Source organism: Elephantulus edwardii, unplaced genomic scaffold, assembly GCF_000299155.1.
Source record: "Elephantulus edwardii isolate Elephantulus edwardi_28Jun2011 unplaced genomic scaffold, EleEdw1.0 scaffold00310, whole genome shotgun sequence".
Lineage (NCBI taxonomy): Eukaryota > Metazoa > Chordata > Mammalia > Macroscelidea > Macroscelididae > Elephantulus > Elephantulus edwardii.
Window position 1 is genome coordinate 1,310,359 of NW_006400060.1, and position 25,966 is coordinate 1,336,324.

The 25,966-nt window shown below is 38.4% G+C and overlaps 2 pseudogenes; one reads left to right on the top strand and one right to left on the bottom strand.

The window, feature by feature from the left end:
* Positions 1-18,385: 18,385 nt before the first annotated feature.
* Positions 18,386-20,138, bottom strand: LOC102856578 (annotated as a pseudogene).
* A 263-nt stretch (positions 20,139-20,401) lies between these two features.
* The window catches only part of LOC102856977, a 14,307-nt pseudogene continuing 8,742 nt past the window's right edge, over positions 20,402-25,966 (top strand).

The window sequence follows — 25,966 nt, forward strand, 5'->3', positions numbered from 1 at the left end:
GAAGGGGGTGTGCGGGGAGAAGGGTGCAACAATGAATGAATGGAATTCCAAAATCTCTGTAGATGTTCATTGAAATGAAAAATAAACAAACTAAATTAAATTAAAAAAACAAAACCAGACTGTCAGAATCTACCAGCTGCTTTGTGAGAGAAAGATAAGTAATCTTCTCCTATGTGTTTTATAGCTTCCAAAAAACTGGAGAGTCAGCTATAAGTCAGATCTAAGCCAATGGTGACTTCTATCTGGAGGTTTAAGTCTACTGGCAGCTCTGCAGAAGAAAAAATGGTCAACTTTCTCTTATGTGATTTGAAGTCTCCCAAAATCTCTCAATGAGAGTGAGAGAGAGAGAGAGAGAAACAAGGGGAGAGAAAAGAGAAATGCACATGTACACAGAGGAAGGTCTGGTTGGTTGTGCAGTGTGAAGGTAGTTGTGCTGGTAACCCCAAAGTGATATCTTTCAAATACACCAGATGCTCTGCAGAAGAAAGATACGCAATCTCTTCCTGAACTATTTGTTGTTGTTATGTCTCATCCAGTCACCTGCGACTCATAGCAACCCTATTATGTACAACAGCCCTAAACCCTGCTTTATACTGTGCCAATCTTATTGTCTCTGATACACCTACCTGCATTACCCCAGTCACTGAATCAATCCATCTCATTGAGTCTCTTCCTCTCTTGCGTTATCCCTCCACTCAAGAAATCCTTACCACTGGACTAATAATCAACATCATGTTAGATGGAGAAAACATTGAAGTTGACAATGATTTCATTTTACTTGGCTCCACAAACAACACACGGGGTAACAGGAATCAAGAAATCAATATGTGTTGCATTGGGGAAATCTGCTGTCATGGACCTCTCCAAAGTGCTAAAGAGTAAGGATGTCAGTTTAAAGACTAAGATGCACATAACCCGACCCATGATATTTTCAATTGCTACCTCTATGCATATGAAAATTGGACCATGAGTAAGGAAGACCAAATAATTGATGACTTTGAATTTTAATTATGGTACTAATGAAAAGTATTGAATATTCCACGGACTGCCAAAAAACCAAACAAACAAAAAAAAATCGGTCTTGGAGAAAGGCTATTCCTTAGCATCAAGGATAGTGAAGTCATCTAGAATACTTCAGGCATGTTATTAGGAGGCACAAGTCCTTGGAAAAAGATTTCATGCTGGGAAAAGTAGAAGGTGAGTGAAAGAGAAAGTCAGTGAGACGGATCAACACACTGCCTGCAACAATAGGCTTAGACATATTGTCAGAATGACACAGAATGAGGATTGTTGGACCTGTTGTTCATAGCATCATTATGAGTTAGAGTCTAACAACACCTAACATCAGTAACCTGGACCTCTCTTCTTCTCAGATATCCCTTTGCTGGTTTACAACCAATAAAAGTTATAAGGTAATACAAGAGGTTAAATAATGCTACCTGTCTTAAGCTAGGTTCTCCAGAGAAGCAAAACAAACAAAGTTTATATATATTGAGAAAGAGAACTCCCAAGAAAATTTCTTGGAGAATTTTTCAAATGCAGGTCTGTGGGTCAGACTTCAGGAAAGAAGCTTCTTCTGGCCTACACTGCTGCAGAGGCTGATGAATCCAAGATCATCCGTAAGGCATCAGACAGCATGCTGTGGAGGCTAAAGAATCCTAGGTCAGCAAATAAGGTTCAAGTTCAAACCACCAGAGATAAAGAGCCAAATGCAGGATCCAGATCCAAGCAAAAGGGAGCTAGCTTTGCTAGAGTCCCACATATACATTCAATGCAGACCACACTCCTAGAGACTTCTTATACATAAGGACAATGACCAGATTTAGGTGTTATAACCCACCCTAATCCTTTTATATCAGATCATATCACATCATGGGGATGATGACATCATTACATAGCTGGCACATTACCTCATTACATAAGTACCGAAACCAAGATTTTTAACCATCACAATACTTTCAAATATTTAGTTCTGAGGTGCTCAGAGCAAAGACCATTCCTCCTGCCTGCACCCTTAAAATACTTTACATCTTTATCAACTATATGGCCCTGGGCTATATGTGCGTGTTGCTACTCCATTTTGTCTTTTGTGAAGAGAAAGAAAGAGAAGTAAAATATCGAAATACTATGCTCCTTGTTTAATAGAATTAGCTGGTGCAAAAGTTTTAAATCCCAGACTTTATTAATGTATTATTCCCTGTCAATCTACTCTTGGCATTTGCATTGCTGATGAGTTCTAAGGGAGCTTAAGGAAACCTTGGTGCCACAATGGTTAAAGGATTCAGCTTCTAACCAAAGGTAGGTGAGTTTGGATCCATCAAATGAGAAATATTTGGCAATCTGCTTTCATAAAAATTACAGCCATGGAAACCTTAGAAGGCAATTATTTTGTCTTTCAAAAGGGAAGAGACTTCTTGGCATTTTTCAAGCTGAGAGAACTGAGGAACAAATTCAAGCCTCAAGTTGCACTACTGAAAGATCCTGGGGAAACAGATGAGAGAGATAACTGTTTAAAAGGGATATATGACTAGATATTGTTGTCATGACATGAGTCCAGAACGAAGGCTGCATAGTGGAGTGGATTTGGGGGGAGGAATCGTATAACAATGAAAGACTTTTTCACTTACTTTTCAAAGAGAAGAATGAACTGGAGGGGAGGGGTGGGCAGGGAGAAAAGTGCAACAGTGAATGAATGGAAATCCAAAATCTCTGTAAATTTTCATTAAAATTAATAATAATAATAATAATAATAAAGAATACTGGACTCAACAGTATATAACAATAGCAATACCTTTGTCCAGTAAAGTTGCTGTAAATTAGAATCTACTCTGTTCAAATGGATTTTAGCAGCACTATTGATTAAGCACTGGATCAGTAGATTAAACCATGAAAGATAAGGTAATCTTCTTCCATAAAAATTTACAGTCTTGCAAACCCTATAGTTGTTATTGTTAAGTGCCCTCAAGTGGGACACATAGTGACCCTGTGAACAATAGATATAAACCCTGTCCTCTCCTGTGCCATCGTCAACATCTCTAACACATAAATCTATTGCTGTAGTCACCATGTCAATCTGCTTTGTGAGATTCTTCCTCTCTTGCTGACCCTCCACTTTTCCAAGCAAAAAGCCTTTCCTAGAAAAATGCCCAAAGTGTAAGAGATGAAGCTTCACCATCCTTACCTATGAAGAGCACTCTGGTCACACTTTCTCCAAGACGTATCTGTTGGGGCTTTTTGATAGTCAAAGAACTTCTCTGACACCACAACTCAAAGGCATCAATTCTTCTTCTGTCATCTTTATTCATTGTCCAGCTCTCAGATGCATAGCAAGTACCTGGAAAAAGCATGGCCTGAATCAGGTGCACCTTAGTCTTCAAACTGACATCATTGCTCCTCTGTAATTTGCAGAGGCGTCTGACAGCACTTTCCCAATGAAATACATCTCTGGTGGCCTAGTGGCAAGAAGTTGCACCTATTCCCGAAGGCATGCAGTTAGAATCCACCAGCTGCTCCACGGGAGGATGGGCAATCTCCTCCTATGTGACTAATTAACTGCCTCTGAAAACCTGCTGGAGAGTCAGCTATAGGTCAGTTCTGACTCTATAGTACACAACAACAGTAACATTTTCAAATTGATAATTTGCTGTGATAAAAAAGATGCTAATACACCAGGGTCTGTGTGTTTTTGTCTGGTTCCGACTTGACAGTCCACAACAACAATAATCTCCTGACTGTTGGTGCCAAAGGTGGTTGTGAATCCAAGAAAGAGGAATTTGTTGACAATTTCATTCTTTTTTCCATTTATCATACTGTTGCTTATAAACTCAATGGTGAGGATTTTTGTCTTCTTGATGTTGAGATGCAATCTATATTGAAGGCTGTAGTCCTTGATCATTTGCAGCAAGCATTTCAAATCCTCCTCACTTTCAGCAAGCAAGGTTGTGTCATCTGTATAACACAGGTGGTTGATGAATCTTCCTCCAATCCTGATGCCACATTTTTCTTCATTGAGTCCAACTTCTCAAATGATTTGTTCTGCATAAGTACTGAACAGGTATAGAGAAAGGATACAGCCCTGATGGAAACTTTCCTGACTTTAAACCATGCAGTGTTCCTTTGCTCTGTTCAGCTTCTTAGTCTAGGTATGAGTTTTATATGAGCACAATTAAGTGTTAATTTGATATGATCCACACAGCCAAATGTCACTGCACAGCCAATGAAAAACCGATAGATATTCTTCTGGTGTCCTCCGTTTTCAGTCAAGATCCATCTGACAACAGCAATGATATTCCCGGTGCTAAGGCCTCTTCTAAACCCAGCTTGAACTTCCGGAAGTTCTCTGTCAATGAACTGGTGGTTTTTGGATAATCTTCATGAATGTTTTGCTTGCATGTGATTGTTTGATAATTTCTACATTCTGTTGGATTGGCCTTTTGGGGAATAGGAACAAATTATGAATCTCTTCCAGTCAGTTGGCCAAGCAGCTGTCCTCCAAATTTCCTGGCACAGAATGGTGAACACATCTAGGGCTGTATCTGCTAGTTGAAATCTAATAATTAGTATTCCATCAATTCCTGGGGCCTTATTTTTTTGGCTGATGCCTTCAGTGTTGCTTGAACGTCTCTCTTGAACTTCATAAGATACTTCCTGAAATTTTTCAGTGTCTACCAATTCTTTTTGTTACAGTGATTCTGTGTATTCCTTCCATCTTCTTTTGATGCTTCCTGGATCGCTCAAGACTTTTCCATAGAACCTCAATATTGAAATTTGAGACATGAATTTGTTTTTCAGTTGAGACTTGAGACATGCTGAGTGAGTTCTTTCCTTTTTGATCTCAAATTCCAGTTCTTTTAATATTCTGTTATAATACTTTGCTGTGTCTTCCTGAAATGCCCTTTGAAATCTTCTGTTCATCTCTTTTACTTTAGCACTTCATCCCTATGTTTTGGATTCTTCAAAATCTAGTGAAATTTTCAGACGCTATTTGGGTAGTTCTACTCTGTTCTCAAGGTTCAATACGAGTCAGAATCAACTCAGTGTGTTTTGAGATCAAATGACTCAAGACTGCACTTTATAGGCATGTAATTTTCAAACTACAGTAAAATACGTATAACATAAAATTTGCCCTTTTAACTATTTTAATTGCACAATTCAGTGGCATTAAATTAATGTAATATTGTGCAACGATGAATGAATGGAAATCCAAAGTCTCTGTAAATTTTTACTGAAATTAATAATAAATTTAAATTAAAAAATTAAGTTAGAGTAAGGAAGGCAATGGATTTATAACTGCTCATACTAATAACACTATATCATGGCATGGAGGAGGAATAGTGGAACTGTATCCACATTTACAATATTCTTCTTACCAAAACTATTTATGGAAAATAGGAACTCCATTGGAACATGTATCTCTGGATTGGAAATGAACATATTGATAATATTTCTAGCCTTAACTTTAAAGATTATACTGTTCAAAATTATTTGTTATATATTTGTTTGAATTTTTCCCTCTTTTAACAACTGGGATCTAGAGGGAAGAGAAAAGACCAGAGAATGGCCAAAATTATTGGGGCAGCTATTGCTGCCAGGTTAGGGCCTGTGTCAGGAAAAGGAAGTATTACTCATATACAGTGCCGCCCAAAGGTAATAAAGGAGGTCAGAATTGCTTCCACTGTGGAAAGCTGGGCCACTTCAGTAGACAGTGTCACAGATGAGAGCCACAGATAGGCAAGAGAGTAGAGAGGAAACTCCCACACACTTGCTTTCAGTGTGGATCTGAAGAACACTTGGCCAAGGGTGGCCCACATCAGGTCCTCGTGGCTGACAGGACTGACAGGCCCCAGCTTCGAGCTGGAAACGAAGGAGGGCACTTCAATGATTCAGATCCTCCCAGAAGAGCTGTGGGTGAGCATTAACATTACTGGTAAGTATATTCGTTTTCTCCTGGACACAAGAAGCTACTATAGGTCCTAAAAGCCTTCTGAAGTCCCAACTCTTCTCACTATTTCTTAGTTGTTGGAATTGACAGAAAATCTCATAAGCAGTTCCTTACTTCACCTCTACCTTTCACGTGAACTTCCAAGCTGTAAAACAACCTAGTGGTAGATGGAATTTGCTCCAGGACTTAAGAACAATAAATGACATAGTTGAGCCTCTACATCTTGTGGTTCCTAACCTTTATACTATAATAGACAAAGTGCTAAAGTGCTAATCAATAAGCCTTTTATTTTAAGACCTACCTTCACTCTGTAACTTGATTTGTGCCACTGTTAGAACCTCTACTTCGAATATTATTGCTTTTAACTTTGACTCATGTACTTTTAACTTGTTAGTTAAATTTGTGTCTTCTAGGCTGCAATATTTCCATGATGCATCTTCAAGGATATGAATATGTATGGCTAAGCACAATTGATAACAGTGTATCTAAATTCCAAAATTATTCTCCACAATAGTCTACGTGTTTCCTATTGCCAAAGGGGCCCTTTAGAGTAGTGAAAGATCTTCACCCTGAAACCTACAGCGTCCCTTTTCAGCAGGAAGTAGCTAAGAGAATACGCCGTCCATCCCCTTTTCCTTATGAATCAGGGTGAAGTCTCTCTCAGGGAGGAGTGATAGGGAATGGCAAAGGACACACTGACAAAGGAGATTAATCAGATCTGGTTTTGACAAGCACTGTGGCAATAGGACAATTAAAACAGACTTTCAAGGAACATTCAACCTGAATCCTTCCGATCATATAAAGATTTTTAAAAGTATTTCTTTGAGTTTATTATGTTTGTTTTATTTGTTTGTGTATAAAGGATGCTCATCTAGATGATAACATAATTATGATAAAAACAAAAGGGGGGAAATATAGGAAGCCAATAAGAAATATTTGTAATAAGCTGAATGCTATTTAAATTTTTAAAATATAAAAAAGCTCTTAATGTAAAATAAACATCTACTCTGATACTGACCATATTCCTATGAGCATGTAACCTTTTACTTCTGTTAATCTTTCATTTTTCACAATAAAAACTATATTAAATTAGTAAAAAAAATTAATGTAATATATTCACCATGTTGCAAAATCATCATCTATTTCCAAAAATTTTTTCATTACCTCAAAGAGAAACTCGAGACCCCTTAAGCAATAACTCTCCTTACCTCCCCTCAGCCATTTATCACCAACAACATGTAATCTCCATGTACTTGCCTATGCTAGATATTTCCTATAAGTGATATCACACAGTCCTTGTCCTTTTGTATCTGACTTAAGTAATTCATTATAATGTTTTCAAGGTTCATCCACGTCACAGTGTGTATCAGAATTTGATTCCTTTTTGTGATTGAGAGTAATGTATCATCATGTGTATATCTCATATGTTGCTTATCCATTCACCTGTTAATTCACACTTAGTTTGTTCCTCTATTTTGGCTATTATGAATAATGTTGCAATAAACATTGTGTACAAGTGTCAATGGTTATGCTCTTTTGAAATTTCTTAGAAAAATGACAATGGTGACCCAGTAAGTTGTAAATTGGCAATGTGGCTTTGAAAGTGAAGAGTTTAAAGATCTAAATCACTGCAAATGGCAGTCATCTTATCTTTTCCATGTGTAAAATAATTAAATAGCACAAAATAAAAAACTCTTTTACCTTTCAAAATGGGTGACCCTGGAGGACATTATGCTGGGTGAAGTGTCTCAGTCACAAAAGGACAAATACTGCATGGTGCCACTGTTGTAAAACAGGACTGACCTTGGGGGGAGACTGAGAAAGATGGGTTCAATAATGTATACTGCATTGAAAAAGATTAGGGAGAAAGCTGTTTAAAAGGGATATGTGATTAGGTATTTTTGTCATGACAGGAGTCCAGAGCGAAGGCTGCATAGTGGAGTGGACCTAGGGTGAGGGATTATATAACAATGAAAGAATTTTTCTTTTACTTTTCCAAGAGGGTAGTTAGTGTACAAGGGGGGGAGGGTTGGGAGGGGAGAAAAGTGCAACAGTTAGTGAATGGAAACCCAAAGTCTCCGTAAATTTTCATTGAAATTAATAATAAATTTTTTTAAAACGCTTTACCTGGTAGTTCCCAATGCTGGCTGCACACTGAGTCACTAGGGAAATGTCAAAATTATCACTGCTTGTGCCTCATTCTTAGAGTATAATGATTTAACTGGCCTAGGCTTTGGAAGTTTTAAAATATTCTTGAGTGATTTTAACATGTGGACAAGTTTGGGAAACACAGTGTAATAAGAAAACCATAACTGCACATTAAAATCATATTGTTGTTGATTGTCATCGAGCATGACTCATAGTTACCCTATGAACAAAAGTCCTGAAGCCTTTCTATAATTTATGTCATTTATCAAAGTTCACAGAGTTTCCAGAGGCATGTTGTTTAGAAAGTGGATGCCACTCCTGCTTCCAAAAAAATCATATTAATGATTTGTTTTCAAACTTCAAGTGGTAGGGCCACACCCTGTTGCTGTTGCTTTATGCTGAGTTGAATACAACTCAGAGACCATAAGCACAGTCTCTCTAACCTTTGCCCTATCCTGAGCCAATCTCACTGTCTCCAACACACCTACTCCCATTTCATCTGGGATCTTCCTCTCCAGTGCTGCTCCTCTACCCTTCCAAGGACTAGTCCAAGGACTTATCAAAGGGCTGGTTCCTCCTCACAAATCCAAGTATGTGAGACAGAACTTAAAAATCCTTGCACCCAAGGAGCAATTTGGTTTTATCCTCTCCAAGACAGACCTATTTGTTCTCTTAGCAGTCTATGGTATGTTCAATACTTTCTCCAGGACCACAACTCAAAGGCATCAATTCTTCTGTGATCTAAGTTATTGTCCAGGTCTCTGATGCATAACAAGAAATTGCAAAGACCATGTCAGGATCAGGAGCACCTTATTCTCTAGGCAGACATTGATGTTCTACAGCACTCTGGAGAGATCTCTGCAAGTAGATTTTTCTGAACTGGTACCAATAGTGTTGATTGTGGAACCAAGCAAGAAATTAATCTCTTTTCCATCTATCATGATCCCTCCAATTGGCCCCGTGGTGAGAATCTTTGTTTTCTTGATGTTGAGCTTCAATCCATATTGAAGACTATAGTCCCTGAGCTTCTGCAACATATGCTTCAGGTCCTCTTCAGTTTCAGTAAGCAAGGTTGTGTCATCTGTGTAACGTATGTCATTAAGTAATGTATCAACATTACTCCAATCCTGATGCCACATTCCTCCTCATAAAGTTCAGCCTCCCAAATGATCTGTTTCACATATAGACTGAAAAAGTATGGAGATAGGATGCATCCCTGATTTTTAATCATACAGTGTTTTCTTGCTATGTTCTGGTCCAAGTACAAGTTTCACATGAGCACAATCAGGTCATCTGGGATTCCCATTCTTCTCAAGCTTAGCCATAATTTTTTGTGACCCACTTAGTCAAATGCCTTTCAATAGTCAAGAAAACAGAGACAGACATTTTTGAGGTACTCTCTGCTCTCAGTCAAGGTCCATCTGACATTGGCAATGATGTCCCTAGTGCCACACAGCCTCTTCTAAACCCAGCTTGCACTTCTAGTAGTTCTCTGTTGATGTATTATTCCAGTCATTTTGGATGATCTTCATCATTTTGCTGTGTGTAATATTACTGATATTGTTTATAGTTTCCACATTCTGCCAGATCACCTTTTTTGAAATGGGAATAATTTTGGATTTCTTCTAGTCAGTTGGCTGGGTTTTCTGGCAGAGACTTGTGAGCACATCCAGGACTGAATCAGTTTGCTGAAATATGTCAATTGGCGTTCTTTCAATTCCTGGTGTTTGGCTTTTTATTTTTTTTCCTTTTTTGTCAGTTCCTTCAGAGCACCCTCTTAAACATGTTTTTTTTCCTGAAATTCTTCTGTGTCAGCCAATTCAGCCAATTCTTTTTGGTACAGTGACTCTGTGTACTCACTCCTTCCATTTTTTTAAAAAAATTTTTTTAAATTATTATTAATTTTAATGAAAATTTACAGAGACTTTGGATTTCCATTCATTCATTGTTGTAATTTTCTCCCTGCCCACCCCTCGCCCCCAGATCACTCTTCTCTTTGGAAAGTAAAAGAAAAGTTCTTTCATTGTTATACAATCCTTGCCCCCATATCCACTTCACTATGCAGCCTTCGTTCTGGACTCCTGACATGACAATAATACCTAATCCCATATCCTTTTTAAACAGTTCTCTCTCTCATCTGTTTCAATGTAGTATACATTATTTATCTTTCTCAGTCTCTCCTCCCCCCGATGTCAGTCCCGTTTTATAACAATGGCACTGTGCAGTATTTGTCTTTTGATGCTTCCTGGATCATTCCGCATTATCCTATGGCATTCTTAAGTATCGCAACTTGAGGCTTGAATTTGTTCTTCAGTTCCTTCAACTTATGAAATGCTAATCAAATTCATCCATTTTTTCTTTTTCAACTCCAGCTCTTTGTACATTTCATTATAATACTTTCCTTTGTCCTCCTGAGCTGCCTTTTGAAATCTTATGTTCAGCTCCTTAACGTCCTGATTTCTTTCCTTTGCTTTGGCTTCTCGGTGCTCTAGTGTAATATTATGAGTCTCTTTTGACATTCATCTTGGTCTTTTCTTCCTCCTCTGTCTTTGGAATGAGATTTTGCATTCTTCATGGATAATAATTCCTAATATCCTTCCACAGTTCAGCTGGTCTTTGCTCATTAGTGTTTAAGACCTCAAACCTGTTCCTGAAATGTCTAATTTCTGAAGAAAGTCATCATGTAAAGGGTCACTGAAAATAGAAAGGTCTTCAACAAAATGGATTTTCACAAAGATATGAAAACAATTTTCACAGAGGAAGATATTCAAATGGTCAACAGACATATGAAGAAATGCTCCAAATCACTGGCAATAAGAGAGACGCAAATCAAAACCACAATGAGATAACATCTCACTCCAGTAGCAGGGGTAAAATTTAACAGGACAGCAAGTAATAAATGTTGAAGAGGATGTGGAGAGATAGGAACTCTTTTATATTGTTGGTGGGACTGTAAAATGGTACAACTACTCTAGAAGGCAGTTTGGCACTTCTTCAAAAAGATGAACATGGAAATGCCATATGACCCAGCTATTCCAATGCTTGTAATATACCCTGAGATAATGAGAACCAAGGCTCAAATGGAAAGTTGTACACCAGTGTGCACAGCACCATTATTCGCCGTAGCAAGAACATGGAAACAGCCCAGATGTCCAACTACAATCAAATGGATTGAGAAGTTGTGGTACATTCATACAATAGAATACTACAAAGCACGTAAGAGTAATGATTTTGTAAATTACTGCCTAACTTGAGAGGGATTGGAGAGCATTATGCTGAGTGAACTAACTCAGTCCCACAAGGACAAATATTGTATAAAACCATTATTGTAGAATGAGTATGAGGATCCAAGGGTTGAAGCAGGGGGGTGAGGATAGGGGGTGGGGTTGGAATGTTAGTCATCGGGTTGCATAATTCGATAGGTGGGTGGGGCAAAGGAAATGGAAAGGATCTTTTGTTAAAAACAATGTATTCACTCTTTGTAAATAAATCAGTATATAATTTTTTAAATGGATTGTCACAGTGACTACAACAATAGGCCTCAAACACAGGACTGGGTAGAATTTTATTCTCTTATATAAAGGGTCACTGTGAGTTAGAACCAACTCAATGACACATAATGACAAGGTCACAGTACAGACAAACTAAATCAGAGTATCTAAGGGTTTGGACTTTGTTAAAGCTCCCCAGGCTTTTCCAGTGTGCAACCAAGATTAGAAACCATTGGAAGCATTGGTGATACATTGGTTACTAAGTGAAAGCTCAATAGTTTAAATCCAACAATTGCTCTGTTAGGACAAGGATGAAGCAGTATAATTCCACTGATATTCGTAGCCTTATGCAGTATTTGTCCTTAAGAGACTGAGTTCTTTCACTCAGCATAATGTTCTCTAGACTCTCTCATGTTAGATAGTATTTTACAAAATCATAGTTACTTAGTATATATAGTATTCCATTGTATGAATGTACCACAACTTCTCAATCCATTTGTTTGTTGATGGGCATTTGGGATGTTTCCATATTCTTGCTATTGTGAAAACCGCTGCTATGAACATGAGTGTACATATCTCGATTCATGTCTCATCAAACTGCTTTTAGAGTGGTTGTACCATTTTACAATGCCACCAACAATGTTTGGAAGTAGGCGTGGCATCCACTTCCTAAACAACATGCCTCTGGAAACTCTACAAACTTTTGAGAAATGATAGTTATAGAAAAGCTTCAGATCTTTTGTTCATTGGGTTGCTATGAGTTGTGCTTGACTCGATGGCAATCAACAGCAACAATAACAACCAATAATGTATGAGAGTTCCAATCCACATCCTTTCCAATATTTATTGTTGTGGTCCTGTTAAGTTTTGCTACAAAGATTCTCATCACTGGGCCAACTGGTTGGTGAAGAGATTGAGATTGTTAACAATTTTAGTTTGCTTAGCTCCACAATCAATATTCTTGGTACCAGCAGCCAAGAAATCAAGAGACAAACTGCATTGGGAAAGTCAGCTGTCAGGGACCTCTCCAGAGTACTGAAGAGCAATGATGTCAGGCTGGAGACTAAGGTTCACCTGATCCAGGCCATAGTCTTTGCAATTGTGCACTTTGTGTCACTGAGTTGGACAATGATAATTGATGACTTTGAGCTTTGGTGCTGGAGAAGAGTGTTAATTATACCATGGACTGCTAGGAGAACAAATAGGTTTATCCTAGAGAGAGTGAAACCGGGCTGCCCCTGGGAGGCAAGGATTCTGAAGATTTGTCTGATATACTTTTGGCATGTTGCAAGGAGGGACCAGTCCTTGGAGAGGGACATCATGTTTGGGAGGGTAGAGAGACAGCACAAGAGAGGAAGAGCCTTGATGAGATGGATCGTTTCAGTGATTGGAGTAATGGAAGTAGGTGTGTCAGAGACGGTGAGGTTGGCACAGGATAGAGGAGGTTTTGGGGCTCTTGTACATTGGGTCACTATGAGTCGCAAGCAACTCGATGGCACACAACAAAAACAACAACTGCTACTAGAATGAAATGGTATATCATTATTTTGATTTGCATCTCTCTTATTGACAGTAATTTTGAACATTTCTTCATGTGTCTGTTGGTTAAATGTTCAAAAAGGGAAGGGGGAAAGGAGAAGGGGATAGAAAAGGGAGAAGGGGGGAAATCATCAGGACAGGTGTATGGGAGTGCGAAGAAATAGGAAAGATCCAATGTGAACTTGAAAATATATAGGCATAGATCAATAGTAATTCATTACATAAAATATAATGTATATGAATGATTATATAAAACACATGAAAACAAAAGAAACACAATTAAAATGAAAGATTGTATAAAATACAATGTACATGCATGAAACATAATTTATATCAATGTATGCAAGCCAATAAAAATATGTCAAACAATACTTACACCCTTGAAAACTCTAAGGGCACAGTTCTGTTCTGTCCTCCAGGGTCAGGAATCAATAGTAATGTGTATGGGTGGGTCTTTCAGCAAGGAAATTCAGACGGTGCAGTGGTTAAAGTATTCTACTACCTATTGGAAAGGTCAGTAGTTCTAATTCATCAGCTGTTCAAACCATAGAAGAAAGATATGGCAGTCTTCCATAAAGATTACGAACTTGGAAACCTAGCAGGCAGTTCTACTCTGTCCTGTATGGTTGCTATGAATTGAAATTGACTTGATGGCTTGTAAGTTTAGGGTTTTGGTCTTTGGTGAAACTCAAAATTGATATATAGGCAATGGCAAGATTTGGCAATCTGCAGTTTAGCTACTATAGAGATAAGCCTAGCGAAAAGCAAGAATCTAGTTTTGGAAGACAGGAAGCAGGTAAATCCTTCAAACAAAAGTCCTACTTTAATATTTTCCTCAGCTTTCTCTTGTGGATATTAGGGTTCATATTAAGGCATAGCCAGAATTACTAGCAACTGATGGTCTCTAAGCTACTTCTACCACACCCCTCTACATAACTGGAGAAGAACTAGGAGCTCTGGTGTCACAGTTCATAGAACACTGTGCTAATAACAAAAATAACTTTAAGAAGGATGAGAAAGAAAAGTGTTTAAAGGAACAAACCTTTGAAAAGCACAGAAAACCAGTGTTCAAAGATACTGAGAAAGTCTAGAGAAGTAAGAAGCAGAAAAGCAAGCCATTTGGAGTTTTATTAGAAAGGATGAGATTTGTTCTTCTTACATAATTTCTTTCATAGCAAGTTGCAATTACCTTTTTGTTCTTCCCAATTACCTTTTTTAATATTTTTAAAAAATTGGTTTGTTTACAAAGTTAGTATACATTGTGTTTCACACTATTCTTCACATTCATTCTCATGCATTATGTTTGGGGCGGTTGCACTTTAAAACTAGACATTTATTATCTTATAGTTCTGGAGGCAAAAGTGTTAGTAACATCAAATTACATTTGGAGATGAGAGAAGGATCCACTCTCTGCCTCTTCCTTTCATGTGTTATGGTTTATAAAATTAATCACCATTGGACCTTGCCCTTCATTACACTGTCTTAGCCTGGATCCTTCCCATTTCCTACCCCATCCCCCTCCACCCATCCAACTGTGCAACCTGTGGTTTTGTCCCTGTCCATCTAAGCCCTCCCCATTTTGAGGTCCTGTACATGTTTTACTAGCTATCCTTCTATTTTAAAATAATGGTCTTATGCAATATTTGTCCTTTTGAGCTTGAGTTAGTTCACTCAGCATAATGCTTTCCAGCTTCTCTCTCAAGTTACATAGTATTTTTCTAAATCGTTGCTCTTCAGTGTTGCATAGTATTCCATTTTATGCATGTACCACAATTTCTCAATCCATTCAGTTGTGGTTGGACATTTGGGCTGTTTCCATATTCTTGCGATGGTGAATAATGCTACTATGAACATTCTTGCATGACTAAACACTCTCAAAAGATGTTGCATAAGGGAATATAATGTGAAAAAATTTGCACTTTCCCCCTAGATAACAGAAACAAGGAAAAGCAAATCCAGATCTTTCTGACTGAATGGCTGTCATGTTTCATACACACAGCTCTATAAAATTAGAGCCACTGTCACATATGCTTCTATAAATACATACTTAATTTTTTAAAAGTCTTGCTTGCTTCAATATTTTAAGATGATCTTTTTCCAAGTTACTTCAAGGAAACAATTTAAAAAGTAGAAAAGAATTAGCTGTTTTTCATATTTCTGAAGAAAAAATGGAAAACATTTATACTTTAGGAGGTTTAGAAAATTCACTGTATAAAATGAATAGTCAAGACACTTGTGCCAAGGGCATGAACAACACCGAAACTAATGGGGATATATTTTCACTTTTTCTGAAAAATGCTTATCTGTTGGATACTTCTCTAAATCTGAACATTCAGATTAAGACACTCTAGGAAGAAGGAATGGCCATCCACTTCCAAAATAGCAGGCCTCTGAAAACCCTATGTACAACAGAACACACGCAGAAGGATAGAAAAGGCAACTGAGTATAGAAATACAAAGGAAGAGGAACAGTTGTAAGCAGACACTAGTGATTGGAACATGGAATGTGAGAACCATGAATTTAGGAAAATTAGATATTGTTAAGGAGGAAATGGAACACACAAATATTGACATACTAGGCACTGCTGAGATGAGATGGACTGGCATGCAGCATTTTAAATCAGATGATCATATGATATACTACTCTGGAGATGAAAAGGTAAGGAAAAATGGGGTTGCTTTCATAGTTAGAAAAGCCATTTCTAGATCCGTCTTGAAGTACAATATTGTGAGTGCCATATGCATACAAGGAAGTCCAGTGAATATCACAATCTTTCAGATATATGCCCCAACAACCAGAGCCAAGGAAGGGGAAATAGAAGATTTTTACCATCTTTTACAGTTGGAGATCGATTAAACATGCAATCAAGATGGGTGACTGGAATGCAAAAGTTGGGAACAGAGAAGAAGAATCAGTAGTTGGAAAACATGGACTCGATGACAGAAATGGAGCTGGAGATAGAATGGCTGAATTTTGCACAATCAATGACTTATTCATCGCAAACACATTTTTTAAGAGACATAAACACAGGTTATACTCATGGATCTCACCTGATGGTATGCATAGGAATCAAATTGATTACATCTGTGGAAAGAATCACTGGAGAAGCTCAACATCAGCTGTGAAAACTAGGCCAGGAGCTCACTGTGGAACAGACCACCGACTACTCATATGCAAGTTCAAGCTGAAGTTGAGGAAAATTAAACCAAATCCACGGGAACCAAAATATGACTTTGATTCTATCCCACCTGAATTTCAGAACCGTCTCAGGAACAGGTTTGAGGCCTTGAACACTAATGAGTGAAGGCCAGATGAGTTGTGGGAGGATATCAAGGGTATCATCCAGGAAGAGTGCAAATGGTCATTTCAAAGACAGAAGAGGAAGAAAAGACCAAAATGGATTTCAGAAGAAACTCTGAAGATTGCACTGGAGCGCAGAGAAGCCAAAGCACAAGGAAGAATCCAAGACACTAAAGAGCTAAACAGAAGATTTCAAAAGGCAGCATGGGATGGCAAAGTAAAATATTACAATGAAATGTGTAAGGAGCTGGAGTCAGAAAATCAAAGGGTCTGAACCCGTTCAGCATTTCTTAAGCTCAAGGAACTGAAGAACAGATTCAAACCTTGAGTTGCTATAATCAAGGATGCTTTAGGCAGAATATTAAATGATCCAGGAAGTATTAAAAGAAGATGGAAAGAATATACTGAGTCATTGTATCAAAAGGAATTGGCAGACACAGAAGAATTTAATGAAACAACGTATGAGCAAGAGCCTATGGTGATGAAGGAAGAAGTTCAGGCTGCTTTGAAGGAAATAGCAAAAAATAAGGCCCCAGGAATAGATGGTATACAATTGACATATTTCAGCTAAGAGATGCTGCTGTGGATGTGCTCATCAAGTTGTGCCAAGAAATCTGGAGAACAACCACTTGGCCAACTGACTGGAAGAGATCTATATTTGTTCCCATTCCAAAGAAGGGTGACCCAACAGAGTGTGGAAACTACAGAACAATATCATTGATTTCACATGCAAGCAAGATTTTACTGAAGATTATCCAAAAACGACTGGAACAGCACATCAGCGGAGAAGTGCCGAAGTCCAGGCTGGGGTTAGAAGGGGTGGTGTTACTAGGAATATTGTAGGTAATGTTAGATGGATTTTGGCTGAAAGCAGGGAGTACCAGAGGAATGTCTATCTGTGCTTCATTGATTATGCAAAGGCATTTGACTGTGTGGACCATAACAGACTGTGGCTGACTCTGAGAAGAATGGGAATCCCAGAACACTTGATCGTGTTAATGCAAAACCTATACTTGAACCAAGAGGCAGTCATGCAAGGAAACACTGCATGGTTCAAAATTGTGAAGGGCGTACGCCAGGGATTTGTCCTGTCTCCATACCTTTTCAACCTGTATGCAGAACAGATCATCCGAGAGACTGGGCTCTATGAGGAGAAATGCAACATCAGGATGCTGCAGAGGGTCAAGGACTGCAGCCTTCAGTATGGGTTGAGGCTCAATGTCATGAAGACAAAGAATCTCACCACTGGACCAATTGGCAGCATCAGGATGGATGGTGAAGAGATTGATATTGTTCACAGCTTTAGTTTGCTTGGCTCCACAATCAACACTCTTGGCACCAGCAGCCAGGAAATTAAAAGACCTATTGCGATGGGAAAGTCTGATGGGACCTCTCTAAAGTACTGAAGAGCAACGGTGTCTCTCTAGAGACTGAGGTGTGTCTGATACAGGCCATGGTCTTTGAAATCATTTGTTATGCATCAGAGAGTTGGACAATGACTAGGGAGGATAGAAGGAGAATTAATGCCTTTGTGTTTTGGTGTTGGAGAAGAGTATTGAGGGTACCATGGACTGCTAATAAAACAAACAGATTCACCCTGGAGAGGGTTAAACTGGACTGCTCCTTGGAGGCAAGGATTCTGAGGCTTCATCTGACATACTTTGGTCATGTTGTAAGGAGGGACGGGTCCTTGGAGAGGGATGTCAGGCGCAGGAGGGGAAGGCCCTCTAGGAGGTGGATTGATCAGTCAGTGACTGGGATAATCGGGATGAGTGTATCAGAGACAGTGTGATTGGTACAGGACAGAGCAGAGTTTAGGGCTGTTGTACATAGGGTCGCTATGAGTCGTAAGCGACTTGACGGCACATAACAACAACAACAGTATATACTATCTGTGCAATTTTTCTTGGATGAGGTATTTAAGTGCAAGAGCTCCTCCAAGATAAGAAGCCCATTCATTCTTGTCTAAATCCTTCTGTTTATTTTATTGCAGAAAGAAGCTTTTCCTGACAAGCAGTTAAAACATGTATGGCCTCTTGGTAACCAGGTGTCTTTGTCAACTTTTTCAATACAAATTTTTGAGGTCCGTTACTTAACTTAGCTTAACAAATCCCCCTAGAGGTAAATGGCAGGTTCCAGTGACAAACTGCAAGAGTTGCATTTTTACTTCATTGTCTGTCTCTTTCTTTCATAAACTGCCAAAACTAAATTATTTCCTTGCTGTTTCTTGTATAATATCAGTAAAGGGTATTTCTTTGCCAATTTGCTAAGTCAACCTCTAGCATGCCAGATAACATCCAATTGTTTTTAGTCAAAGTACTGTCACCACTGAAGGGGAACAACTTCATTGAAACCATCAAAGAAAGCTCTGGTTTTCTCTTGTGCTCCTCGATAAAAATGCCATTTTGTCATTAGTCCAACATAGTCATCTTTGTTCTCCTCAGTCACTAGGTTATTAGAACCTCCCAACTTCAGATCATGTGAAGTAACTTTTCCCAAAATCTCCATGTCAACAGCGAAGTCCATTTCTTTTTATTATTATTATTAAATTCTATTCTTTTTAATGAACATTTACAGAGATTTTGGGTTTTCATTCATTCATTGTTGCACTATTTTCTCTACCCTCCTCCCCAGTTCGTTCTTCTTTTTTTTCTCCCCATTCTTCAATGTTATTGTCCCTTATCTAGATAAGGGAATTCTAAAATTCATTATCAATAGATTCCAAATCCTTAATAGTGAGGGTTTTTTTTTTAACTTATCATATGCTTGTAGAAGGGTAACAACAAACTAGTATTAATAAACTTTCCATGGTATAGTGCCATGGCGAAACAGCAACAAATAAAACAGAAGTATGAAAGATGATTAGGATTAATGGTTGATGCTGGATTAATTTGCAGGCAGTAGTTATTCTTACCAACATACTCAAATAAACAATGTATAGTGTTCAAAACTTCATGTGAAAGTAAGAAAAATCTTTCTCTTGCTAAACCACAATAATCAAGTCCTTCTTCTCCTCGAAATATTATATACAATCACCTCCTCAAGTCATATGGTCTTAATGCCATAATCTGTTGGAAGGAATCTTCAAACAATGTCTGGCCAGATATGTTGATCTTCACATGACTAGGTAGTGCATTAGACTGGCACAAAGTTTGTAAGCGGTTTGTGGACTTCCTTTAGTCATGGATGACTTCCAGTTCTGAGGATCGTTAAGTGTTGTTGTTTATATGTTATGATCAACAAAGTATTGTATACCTTCTCACGTACGCATGATCTCTCAGCTTTCTGGAAGGGGTTCTTCATTCTGTAGACCTTGAGTTCTTGGGTCTTCCCACCGGGTTGTTTTTGTATTATGATTCACATAGTAAACTCGGTCCATTGAATCTATCCTTTTTCCCCAGCCTGGTGCTAAAGGCTCATATAGGTCATTTTCTGCAGCTAACGTAGAAGATGAATAGACATACTGTTGGATGAACTGTTGCATAGCTCCTAGCAATTGGTTCTGCTGAGACTGCCACTGTTCAAAGTTACAAACAGATTCCATGGTCAGAAGCTGTCATATTGTTCTAGTGTCATGATCCACATAATAAACTCTTCCACAGTCATCAACTCTCCTTTCCCAACCTGGATGCAAAGGCTGTAGTCGCTTCCACATAGCTGTTTTGGTGTTATGGTCCACATAATAGATTCTAGTCTGAGGATCTTTTCTCTGTTCCCACCCTGATAGTAAAGTTTCTGCATTGGTATTTCCAAATTGTTGCTGTATAGCTTCCACACAGCCATTTGACTGTCTAATTTTGACTACTTCAAAAGCAGAACTATTTCCACAAGTAGAGGTAATAGGGTCTAAAGTACTTTTAGCTTCAGTTTCAATGATTGTACTGGTATAAGGAATACATTTATTGTTTTCTGAGAAAGTTGGTATTTCTTGAACTAAATAAAGGGTGTTCACCAGTAATACTCATACAATCTGAAGATAAAATGGTTTCTTCAGATACTACTGCTGTCCCCATGGCAGATGTATCAATTGGTGCAGATGAGGATGACTCTTCATTAACACTGCCACTGGAAGGCTCAGATGTGAGTGGTTTTGGAGCTGATGAATTTTTGGGTCTGACAGCAACCTGTGATGGAGATGAAGGGGTGTTTTCTCCATTAACTACATATGAACAACATGATTTTTGGACTAGTGTTTTAGTAGGTACATGATTATCTATTCCATTAGTTCCTTCAACAGCCAACCTGGTAGTTGTCCATGCTAAAGACTCTCCATTTTCATGTAAGGTATCACTATTTTGCTGTATTTTAGTTGGAGATGAATTGCAGTGTTAGGTTTTCTGGCTCAATCTATCAAGCACAACTGTTAAGAAGCCAGTCTGCACATCCTGTTTTCCAAGGAGAAATTTAATTATTCTTTTACTTTTTCCAATTTTCTTTTGTGTACTAAGAGAGCTGTTCCTAACATGTTGTTGCTGTTGTTGTTGTGTACCAATGAGTTGGAACCAACCCATAGCTGACCCTCAAGTGGGTTTTCAGAGGTAGTCAATGGCATAAGAGGAGATTGCCCATTCTTCTCTCTCTGAGCATCTGGTAGATTTGAACTGCGTGCATTTCGAATTGATGACTCCATACTCAGAATTCTAGTGTAGTCTGTGGGGTTACACTTACAGTTCATCCCATTTCAGACTTGAAGAACTATTGAATTTTGTTGTTTTCTTAATTTCTTTATCTACTACTATTTCTGTATATATTGCTGTTCCAAACTAGCTCTTTTTTCTTTTTAGTTTGGCACTAGAAACAGTTATCTATAACTGCAACCTTCCACAGTGGTTATTAGTAGTATCGTACCTTGGTGAAGGAGTGGCCATGTCCCAAAATTCAGCTTAAACTATGTACCAAGAGTTGTGGCAGACCTGGAGATATCATCCTGAGTAAGACACGAATCATTCTTTCAAGGATCTCATACTCCATTGAAGAGACAAACCCAGCGGGAAGCCTTGGACTCCCAACAGCCAATGCAACAGTGCCTCCTCTTCTGACAGGAGCCCTCACCATTCTGCACCTAAGATTACTATCTCACAGCAAAAGTCATGCATGCCCAGGCTGCTTGGATCCACTGAAATTAACTTTTATCCTTCAAGACAAACACTAGTCTTGCAGACAAGTTCCTAGACAATTAAGTCTCATTAACAACTTCACATTAGAAGCATCTAGACATACATTGTGCACCCTTCTGGACCCCACCTTGCTGTGGGACTTCGGGCTGTTGGTCCTCGGTCCAAGTGAGTGAGGGTAACACCAACATTCAGAATCTGGTCAACATATTGCTTTCGCCTGGCACATCATCCTGCTGTGCCAGTCCTGCAATCTAACTCGCAGGCTCCAGTAATTAGCAGGTACAGGAATATGGTCCTGGAACAGGTCAGAGACAAAATCCTTCCTCCTGAACTATCAGAGTGGTAGAGAGAGTCGGGGAATCTTAGCTGCACCACTCCACAGATCAAGGAGGACAACAGACTTCAGTAGAGAGGGCTACAATCAGAAAACAGTAAGGCATCCATCCCAGAGAACTTATCTGTAGTACCAGACAGAAAGGAATGGAAGCAGTTAGCCCCAGAGTCCCAGCTAATTTTGCCACAAGACCAGAGAGGAAGAATGACAAGCAGGATAACTTGTCCTCATCTTACCTACTAGTTTTTAGGTCCCCCAGCTGAAGCAATTCTTCCCTTGAGCCAAGGGACCAAAGAGAATTTCAGGCAGGGTGAGCTGACCTTCCCTCCTATGGAGCAGGGAGCTCCCAAGACAATGTCATCAGATCAAGCACCTGCAAGGGCTCAAAGAAAGGGGGGGGGGAAACCAAAACACCCCAACAACAACTTTATCACAGCAATAACACAGAAGAAGCAGAATACCTCACATTCTACACAAAACCAAAGCCAGATGGCATCCAAAAAAAAAGTGATCAAAACACCAAATGTCCAGATGCTCTGCCGGGGAAGGAGGGACAATCTCCTCCTGTACCAGTCAGATCTGATTTGACGGTACACTCACACACAAAAATAAAAAAAAATTTTTTAAAAACCACGAAATGTATGGATTTCCTGAAACCAGAAAGTCTGATGGAACTTTATGACATAGAATTTAAAAAAAACAAAACGATTGAATCTTTTCAATGAGTAAAAGACAAATCAAGAATTACAAAATTCTGCAAGCAAACACCAAGAGAAAAACTAAATCCAAAGCAATGAAGAAAAAAATAAACAAGGCATTCAAAGATCTGGAAAAACAAGAAACCACAATCCATAATATGAGGATCAGTATCTCAGATGCTGTCAATAGGTTGGAGGGATATATGAGCTGAGTTGAGGAGATCGAAGCCAGGACCAGCAAAATAGAAGACAGAACTCTCAGCCCTGATCTGCTAGCACAAAAAGCAAAAACAAATAGGAAGGGAAAAGAAGAAAGCCTAAGAATAATGTGGGACACCATCAATAGGAATAACATGCCCATAATTGGAATCCCAGAGGAGGAAGAAGCAAGTAAAAGCACTGAGAAAGATGTCGAAGAATTACTAGAATAAAAATTTCCAGGCATAATGAAGAACAAGAGAATATATATACATATATATATATATATATATATATATATATACAAGAAGCTGGACAAACACCATATAGAACAGACCCCAAAAGAAAACACCAAGGCCTATCATAGTCAAAATTGCCAGAACCAAAGATAAGGATAGAATTCTGAAAGCAGCAAGGGAGAAACAAAGAGTAACCTATAAGGGAGAGCAGATAAGATTAAGTGTGAATTGCTCATCAGAAATTATGAAAGCAAGACGAGAGTGGAAGGACATATATTAAACACTCAAAGACTACAACTGTCAACCAAGAATACTGTATCCTGAAAAACTATACTTCAAATATGATAGAGAGATCAATATATTCTCAGAAATGTAGAACCTAAGGGAGGTTTGTAAAAACAAGACCAGTGCTGCAGAAAATACTGAGGGGAAGTCCTTTTACTTTTTTGCCCTTTAATCTTGCCCTTTTCAGAGTGATGCCACAGAAAGCAGAATGGACCAATGTAACCAGTAACAACACAAAAAGAAATCAAAAGATGATAGCAACAAAACCTAACCTCTCAATAATTATACTGAATGTGAATAGTTTAAATGCATCCATGAACAGAAAAAGAGTAGCTAACAAAAATCCAAAATCCATCAATATGCTGTTACAATAGACACACCTGAAAAGTGGAGATAAAGAAAGATTAAAAATAAAAGGGTGGAAAAAATACACCAAACAAATAGTAACAAGAAAAAAGCAGCAGTAGTGATATTAATTTCTGACAAAATAGAGTTCAGTGTAAAAACCATCACAAAGGGCATGGAAGGTCACTATATACTGCTTAAAGAGCCAATAGAACAAGAGGACATAGACACAATAAATATCTATGCACCAAATGATAAAGCTGCAAAATATACAAAGCAAATGATAACAGAACTGAAAAAATAGACAACACCACAATAGCAGTAGGAGAATTCAATACATAAAATCTCAAGAAAAGATAGAACTGCCAGAAAGAAACTCAACAAAGATGCTAAAGAATTAAACCACACAATAAACCAACTTTATCTCATAGATAAATACAGGCTAATGCACCCCCACAAAAAGGGATCAATATACCTTCTTCTCCAACATGCAAGGAACAGTCTCCAGAACAGATAACATTTTAGGTCACAAAACAAGCATCGATAAATTGAAAAACATAGAAATAATAAAAAAAGAATCTTCTCAGACCACAATGATAATTATATGAGGATAAAGGAGGAAAAAACCACACATTTGGAAGCTGAACAACACCCTGCTTGCACATGAGATAGCTATTAATGTTGTTAAGTGTCGTTGAGTTGTAGATGACTCATAATGACCCTATGAATGAAAGTACTGAATACACATAACTTTCATCATCTCTCTAAGTTTACAGAGTTTCCAGAAGCAAGCTATTTCGGAAGTGAATGCCACTCCTGCTTCCAAGCTTGTTTAATTTAAGAGCTCCATCAAAGACTGTCCACCATGGACAACCTGTATCACATTTCACACTTCAGTGTAACAATGTTTACCATCAAAGCAACCACAAATCACCTCTATACAGCAAATTGACAGATCAGTGCTATACTACTTAGAAGAATGCTTGACTGAAAACAATTAAATGTTTTTTTATATAGGCACTTCACCAAAGAAGACATTCAGAGAGTGAAAAAACACATGAAGAAATGTTCAAAATCCCTAGCTCTAAGAGAGATGCAAATCAAAACAACTATGACATATCATATCACCCCAGTAATTATAGTAATTTTTTTTTACTTTTAATGAAAGTTTACAGAGACTTAGGTTTTCCAGTCATTCATTGTTGCACTTTTCTCCCTATCCACCCACTCTCCCCCGCAATTCATTCTTCTCCTTGAAAAGTAAAAGAAAAACTCTTTCATTGTTATGCAATACCTCCCCCCAAGTCCACTCCACTGTGCAGCCTTCACTCTGGACTCCCAAGATTACAATAAAACCCAATCATATCTGGAAGAGATCTATATTTGTTCCCATTCCAAAGAAGGGTGACCCAACAGAGTATGAAAACGATAGAACAATATCATTGATTTCATATGCAAGCAAGATTCTACTGAAGATTATCCAAAAATGACTGGAACAGCACATCAGCAGAGAACTGTCAGAAGTCCAGGCCAGGTTTAGAAGGGGTGGTGGTACTAGAAATATTGTAGCTGATGTTAGATGGATCTTAGCTGAAAGCGGGGAATAACAGAAGAAAGTCTATCTTTGTTTCATTGATTATGCAAAGGCTTTTGACTGTGTCAATCATAACAAACTGTTGCTGACTCTGGGAAAAATGGGAATCCCAGAACACTTGATCATGCTAATGAGAAACCTATACTTGGACAAAGAGGCAGTCATCAAAACAGAGCAAGGAAATACTGCATGGTTCAAAATTGGGAAGGGCCAGAGTTGTGTCCTGTCTCCATAACTTTTCAAACTGTATGCAGAACTGATTATTCAGGAGACTGGGTTCTATGAGGAAAAGTGTGGCATCAGAATTGGTGGAAGATCTGTTAACAATCTGCGTTATGCAGATGACACAACCCTGCTTGCTGAAACTGAGGAAGACCTGAAACGCTTAGAGGGTCAAGGACTACAGCCTTCAGTATTGATTGATGTGCAATATCAAGAAAACAAAGAATCTCACCTGTCAGGGTCCTGGCTAACTTGTAAAGCAAGTTTAGCCCTGTACTGTGAAACCAGCAAGACTAACTCCATCTTGGCTAGAAAATCTTCTTGGCAATTAACAACTCAAGGAAGTAGGATGTTAATGAATAAGAGTGTTACAAAACATTACTACAAGAAACAAAAAGAGATCTTGAAAAGTGGAAGAATATCCCATGCTCATGGATAGGAAGACTCAATGTTGTGAAAATGGCAATACTACCAAAAGCAATTTACACATTTAATGCAATCCCAATACAAATAC